Here is a 7,823-nt window from a genome sequence, read left to right as displayed (position 1 = left end):
TAGAGGCTAGTTGATAAATGTTTGTGAGAGAAATACGAGTCGGGGTGCGAAAGCGAGAGTTTTGTGTGTGTGAGAGAGAGACAGTAGTCGGGAAGGGGAGTGGAAGCACGAGTGTGTGGGTGTATAAACCTATCTAGAGGCTAGTCGGTAAATGTTTGTGAGAGAAATACGAGTCGGGGTGCGAAAGCGAGAGTTTTGTGTGTGTGTGAGAGAGACGGTAGTCGGTAAGGGGAGTGGAAGCAGGAGTTGCGTGTGTGTGTCTATGTGAGAGAGAGAGGGTTGTCTGATCGGTAAACAAATGAATAATGTCAGTCCGGGATGGAGACGAAAAGGAGACCGCAACAAATGTTGTGTCTACATGAGAGAGAGAGAGAGAGAGAGAGAGAGAGAGTCATTTTAGTGGTATGAGTCATATCTAGAGACATATAGGGTGTGTGAGAGAATCCCATAGAGAGAAAGACAAAGTGAAAGACGAGTGGAGACTGTGTATGTGGCGGTGAAAAAGAAAGCTTAGGTACCGAGTGATACCATAGAACAGTAGAGACGTGAGAGATAATGAAAACCGTGTAATGTATAATGATAGGGATAGTGTGACACTTCTCAAGGGAGACGTCGAGAGACCATGTTTGCGAGGATACGAGAAACATGAAGTGAGCGCGCGGGTGAGCTAGAGAAAAGAGACTGATACCTACATGAAGAAGCATGCATGCGAGAGAGATGGGCGTGAAAGGAGTGAACATAAAAGGGATTCAAATATTTGAATTCGAGACGATGATACATGTAATCCATACTCGAACCAAAATTGATCTATCAAACATGCATACTCATATGAATTCACGCACATCTATGTTATTTAATATGTAGATATTACCGATCCATACATTTTAGTAGAACATAATTTGGTTAATTTTTTTGGAATTCAACCTTAAGATTTTGAGATCCTTGTATTTGGAAATCATATTATAATATAAAGGATCAGAATTCTTTGTTGTGCTTTTGAAAGTATATATATAAAAATAATATATATAGAATGTAATTCCAATTGAAAATGGATCCCGCCCGAAAAAAATAGAATACAAACGAGATTCGAATTGAGTTGGCACGGTAAACATGCACTCTGAAAAATTTGAACGAAGCGGGAAAGTCGCAGTAACCGCCCGAAACCAAAATCTGCGAGATGGAAATTACTACTACCTATCCCTGCCACGCAAAGCCAATCTGCTGGATTTCTATAGGTTTCGATAGGGGTAGGTTTGTAATTTCACCCAAATGTGACGTAACCGACTCTCACCCGGATTCATACACGGTGGGCGCCAAAACACAGTGTCCTCGGCCGAAATTGACTCCCTCCCCGATTCATATTCATACACGGTGGAGGCCAAAAACAAACTATCGTCGGCAAATATTCGGTGTATGTGACCCGTCCTATCCCCAACCGACTAATATTGCTGTGATGTAGTAGGAAATTTGAAACGGGGGCTAAGTTTGTAAATTTCCTCGCATTTGAGACAAGCGCGCCCTGAATACATGGTTCCCCCTTCCTCTCTACTTCCCTTTTCCCCATTCGTACTTCGTGGGCGCCAAAACACCCTCTCCAACCCAGCCTCCTCCGTCCGCCACCCCATCCACCGCCATCCTCCTCTACCATGCCGGAGCTGATACCCCGACGCCGCCTTCCATTACAAGAGATCGACCTTTCTCATCCACGGCTTCAGACCGGGATCCTTGCATCCCATCCTCTTGCTTCATCCCCGTCGTCGTCCACCTTGCCGGCGCCGCTTCTATGACTGTCTCGTCCACCGCGCCCCGCCGCCACCATCTACCCTCCTAGATCTGCTTCCACGCCGCCGACAGGCATTGCTACCGCAACACCATCAAATTCTCAGCAGATGCATACACGGCGCCACACCAGAGGCGGTACTCTTTCGTATCTGCTCAACTTATTTATCGCAGCAAGAAAATAGATCGCCACTGCTTTACTCGGATTTCTTGTCTTGGTTGCGAAGTTGCCTTTGTCCGGTTTTCACCTTCAGATCCGCCATGGCACGCTCAACACTACACTCCCAATGCTTATGGTTTTCCCCTTTTATATTCCACACTAGTTAAATCACAGTAGACTAAATTTCAAAATTGGGTCAGTCGATTTTACAAAGCTCGTCGGAGTTGGCCGATGCAAACGAAGGGGCTCGGATGGTTGTGGGGCCTCGCCGAACAAAGAAAACTCGACGCGGGTGGGGGTGGGTGTGGCGGAGGAACACAGGCGGTGGGGGCTGGTGGTCCGGCCGGTGGCCCGTGCGGTGTTCTGTACGGGTAGAATCAGAGATGAGGAAGAAGAAGGGTTAGGAGACGTAGGATCTTCATCCAACCGCCTGAAATGGTCGAGAGACAGCTGGGAGTTGCATTCTTAATGCGCTCTGGTTCATCATGTGTGGGCACTGCGCAACCAACATTTTATTATCCAAAATCTGCTTGCTCTTCTGTACCATGTTCCTCTTCCGTTCTTCTTTAATATGCACTCTCTCCGTTCGTACATACAAGTCTTTGTATATATTCCACCATGGACTACATATGGAGCAAAATGAGTGAATCTACACTCTAAAATGTATCTGGATACATCTGTATGTGATCCATAGTGGAAATCTCTACCAAGACCTATAATTTGGAACGGAGGGAGTATGATAATAGTACAATATGTTCCTTGTACTGAAGATGAGCAGGAACATTTGCAGTGTAGAGGTCTATAGGGTCGGTTGTGATGGACTCTTTGAGCCTCTTTGATTCATAGGATTTTGTAAACATAGGAATAGGATTTGTAGTGGCCTGCCCACTTGAATCCTATAAGAATAGCAAGGAAATGCGGGGAGCTGTGTCGCCTTTGAGAGGTACACTGATATTAACAGTACCGCACCTTCACTTGAAGAGAGCTGGTATCCGAAGCCTTTCTAGCCGTACCGGCAATACTAGCACATATATTCCAGCAAGTTCCACTTTGCTGATTTTACTCTGATGCTTAAGGTTTTCCCGTTATTTCTACACTATGATCTGTGTAGCTGCTTCGTGTCGCACTAGCAGCAGTCCACTCTTGAAGCTAAAGACTGCAATGACTTACAAAATTGGCACCAAGGCATTGAGTGCCATTCTGGATGCAATGAAACTCATACGCTCCCCACCTGTTGACTCTTGTTCAGAATATGATCCCAATGACTCTTGTTCAAAATTGCCACATATAGAGAGACAACATGGAATTGCATTTCTTTGGGCGCTGTGATTCATCATGAGTGGGCAACCAACATTGTATGCAATGAAGCGGAACCTCAAGAATATGCTTCCTCTTCTGTTCTTTAACATGTTCCTCTTTGTTTATTCTGTATTTAGTACGTACAGTATGTTCCTTGTCAAGAAGGGGCGCAGGGACATCTGCAGTCAATAGCTGATAGAGCTGGCCTGTACGTGATCAATAGGCTTTCAATTACTAGTGGCAATACAACACCGTATTTTCAAGCCAGCTCCACTTTCCCGATTTATATATGGTGGTTATGGTGTACCCCTGTTATGTACACTATGATCTGCCTAGTTGTTGTGTGCTCTTGTTATCATGGTTTGGCAATAAACTCTCTATACAGTATATTATGAACCTATCATCTGCCAACTATCCTTACTTCTGGAGCCTATTTTTTGTGTACTTGTGCAAGATTATATAAATGCACGTACCATATTACAGCACACATGAGCTCTCTCATCAGAATCCAGTGAAATAGAAATATTATTCAGAAATAGCATAGTCCAAGCAAACCCACTTAAAATCTTTACTAAACTATGACCGGCCATCATATTAGAAAATCAGAAAAAGTCTTCGTTTATTGGGAAAGAATCAATATACTTTAAATGTCGAATCGGGATTCACTAAGACAGAAATAAAGCATTGGGTCGAACTCTTCTTTGGTGGCACGAATAATCCCGCTAAAGTAATAGGAATTAGGCCTAAGACGATTCCAAATAGAAAAACTTCAATCATTTCATCTTTCAGAATCTCATCGAATACTAGTAAATGCTTTTGAAGAGAAAATAGAAGCCTAATATCCTCCCTTTACCACATCATGGGGGTTTACAGGAGATCCCAGAGACTCGCTCGGAAAGGCTGCTATACCAAACATTATTACTTAACTACAAAAATTGGTTCGCGTAAGAAAGTGCGTATTGGTTTACGTAGGAATGCACGTTTTAGTTTACGGAAGAGTGCACGTAGAATAACAAAAGGGGTTATTCGATTCCGTAAAAGATGGGATCGACCAGTAAATAGAAAATTACTGATAAAAGTTTTAATTTGGGTTTTCCAGCAACTAAAGAAAAAGAAAATGGCAAAAGCACTACGAATTATTGATTTAGGAATGGGAATGGGCTAGAACCCTGGGTTCTTCCTTTTGAGTTTTTCTGGCGGACCTGCCGCGCAAGATCTTTGGTCTTCCCCTGGAACCGATGAGGGCGGTCCCCAGACGACAAGTGTGTGATCAGAAGCCTTTCCTTTAGCTATTTATACAGGAACGAATCAATCAAGTTTCTACTAAAACAGAACTCTAGAATCAGTCCGAAAAAATCCCGTTATGGCTGGTAGCGGGCATAGGACTGAAAATCCTCTTTCGCCAGGCGAACTACGAATGGAAACACTTTTTCAAGCAGGGGTAAATGGATCTGGTTAGGAAGCCGGAGATGGAAGAGATACCACCTACGAATAGGAAGATCCTGGGTTTTGTAAGAAAACTACGAATAGGAAGATCCTGAGTTTTGTAAGAAATCCAATTTCTAATAATAGCAAGCCTTATTCCTATTTTGGCATTTTCGATTTCAGGACTTTTAGCCCCGGTTCCTATCTAACGGATAAAAACAGGATCAAATGACAAATACATTGTTTGTGGAGAAAGAGGTGGCTTTTCCCTGATGAAATGAAACATTTGATATGTGTAACAGGAGAAAGATTTCCTGGAAAACCCGACACCGATGTCAAGATCAGTCTCCTTTCCTTTCTCTTTTCGGGAGCCAGCCGAAAGTAGAGAACCACATTGTATGATCTGGGGCAACTCTCTGTTATAGCAGCGATTTCTTATTCATTCAGGGCGCCCGTTCATGTGTTTTTAAAGAAAGGATACCTTGTGATTCCAGATTGATTTTGTCAGCTTGCATCAACACATAAGATGTGATATGAGTAGTGGGAAATAAACTCTTCTTTGATCACTTGAAACATAGTAGAAAGCATCCAAAACAGGATCCACCATCCACAACCCTTGATTTCTCATATTTGTGCAACGGCTGTTCTGGCCAGTGGAATCTTTTGTCAACAAGTGTCAAATCTGTCAGCAAGCCGTAAACCAATACACACTTTCTTACGTGAACCAATTTTTGGTATAACTTTTGCCATATTTTATTATCTCGGCTAATGGAACATCTATTGCTTCCTAATCTGGAACTGAACTAAACATAAATCTTGGTCAAGTATTGGGAAAAGGAAAGAGGCCCTCTCAAAAGGCTGGGTAAATTTCGAAATTAAGCGGAGGAAATCCACCAATAAGAGAGAAAGAGCAAGAAAACTAAAGAAATCGTTAGCGCATTGGACTCGAAATCCAAATTGTGCTAGCCGACAAAGAAAAAACGTAAATTCGTTTCACAAAAATTCAGAGATTTTCGATCTCCTTGCTTATTAAGGTCCTGCTTCCCCTTGACAGGATCTTCCAGTTCCTTTTCAAACTGTTTCTTTTTGAGAACCAAAAAAACTTGTGCCAAAATAACGGATGAAATCTTATATTTTCCATATCCATATACCATTGAATCCTTGGGGTTCCAGAATCCACCTATTTTACTAGTCTTCGGAACCAAAATAAAGCTTTCTTTATTTTCATTTATGGATAACCAATCCATTTTCCAACATATCGTTCTTAGAAATTGTGGAATTTTACTCAGTTAGAGCTATGGTTTAGCATCAAGAGGGAAGTTTTGGTGGAATTTGCCAGCGGTGTGAAAGGAATCACCTTAAATCTTGAGAATGAGAATGTAGGTATTGTTGTCTTTGGCCTAACTTGTTTTTTGCCCTGGAAAAGGCAGCTACTATCCCTGCTGGATTTCCAGAAAACAATCACAAGTGTTTACAGGGGCGCCCCTATATTAGAATATCATATGCATTACAAAGATAATCTCACAACTATTTATGTTTTCATGGTTCTCAGATATTATACACAATTACAGTGAATATCAGAATCTACGCATCATAAGAATATTGTGGTACACTACAATGACTTACAAAATTGGCACCAAGGCGTTGAGTGCCATTCTGGATGCAATGAAACTCATACGCTCCCCACCTGTTGATTCTTGTTCAGAATATCATCCTAATGACTATTCTAACCTCGAGGAGTCAAAGGCAGATGGCCTGTCCTATTCACCCATCAAGGTGCCTGTTCTAATTTGGCAAGGTTTTATCGATTGTGCGTATCTTGCATATGTTGTCTTGCATTTCTTCTACTTTGTTGCACCGCCATCTGCTTAGTTTACTCATCATATATGTCGAGATGCCATGCCCATCCATTATCAATACATATTCCATCTGTCATCATACCTTGTTTTTCTACTCAAATGTTGTCCTTGTGCATCAGACATCAAAAAGGAAGAGGGTGATTGCTGAACCTGAAGGAGCACCAGCAAAGTCCTTGAAAAACGTGGTGGGGCCAGAGAAATCAGACAACACCCCACTTATATTGGTTGTACAACCAGTGACACAAAACATAGGACCGACTCTAGCAGACTGTACCATACTTCACTGGCCACACCACTAGCCCCACCACACAGGACCCACACTCTAGCAAAAGGTATACCGATTTCATTTGCCATAGCACCAGCCGTACCACAGAAAAATCCCACTCTAGCAAAAAGTACAACAAGTCCACCGGCCAAAGACCTATCCCAACTGCAGAGACGGCCAATTCCTGCAGATTGGAACCCCATTCCATTTATTCCTAGTTTAAAAGACAATGCTTTCAATGTTGTTAGGGACTACTTGCATATACTCCCATCATGGGAATATTATAGTGAAGACAAACACCATTTTCACATCTTCCTGTCCAACTTACGTGTAAGTGCTATTATTCATGGTTATTATTTTCCTGTTTTCTACTGATTGAACAGATCAATGATTTACATTACATTGTTGTAACTAGGCGAGGGTCAATCTGGATAGTCATGACGAGCAAAGCTTGCTTGTGCTTTTCAAGGAAGCATTGCAGCAGTATCGGTGTTACCTGAGGAAATCACACTTTGATGGCAAGTCTATAAACGAATTTCTGGTGAAGTCTCCTGTGCTAAATTTAGAAGACATTGAATGGAAAAACCTTGTTATGCACTAGTCTCGTTCCCAGGATGAGGTACTGTCTATGAAATCACATGACAATTTGAACTTCTACTTTTCCACATGTGCCTTACAGATCTTTTTTGCAGGAAATTTGCTCGAAGAAGAATTCCGGTTTGAAAAGAATGACATGATATCGCAAATATGCTGCCCGCTGCTTTGCTCTTGTTAGTACCTGTTGTCCTTTATCACTGTACTTGCATACCTACCTGGTTCATTATGTGACAGCAGTATGCATGATAGCTTGCTTATCAATTGTTCGCTCCAAATTATTTGATCAGTATGAATGGTTACATTAGTGTATAATATATCCAATGCCAATGAATTTTTTAGCTCTGCATTGTTATGGTAAGTACATGCTATCCTTTATCAGTGTACTTATATTGACAGGTAGTTGTTCATGTACCATCACTCTGCAGCTTATTTTCCTTTG

Source organism: Triticum dicoccoides, chromosome 4B (assembly GCF_002162155.2).
Source record: "Triticum dicoccoides isolate Atlit2015 ecotype Zavitan chromosome 4B, WEW_v2.0, whole genome shotgun sequence".
Lineage (NCBI taxonomy): Eukaryota > Viridiplantae > Streptophyta > Magnoliopsida > Poales > Poaceae > Triticum > Triticum dicoccoides.
Note: the sequence above shows the minus strand (reverse complement) of the source record.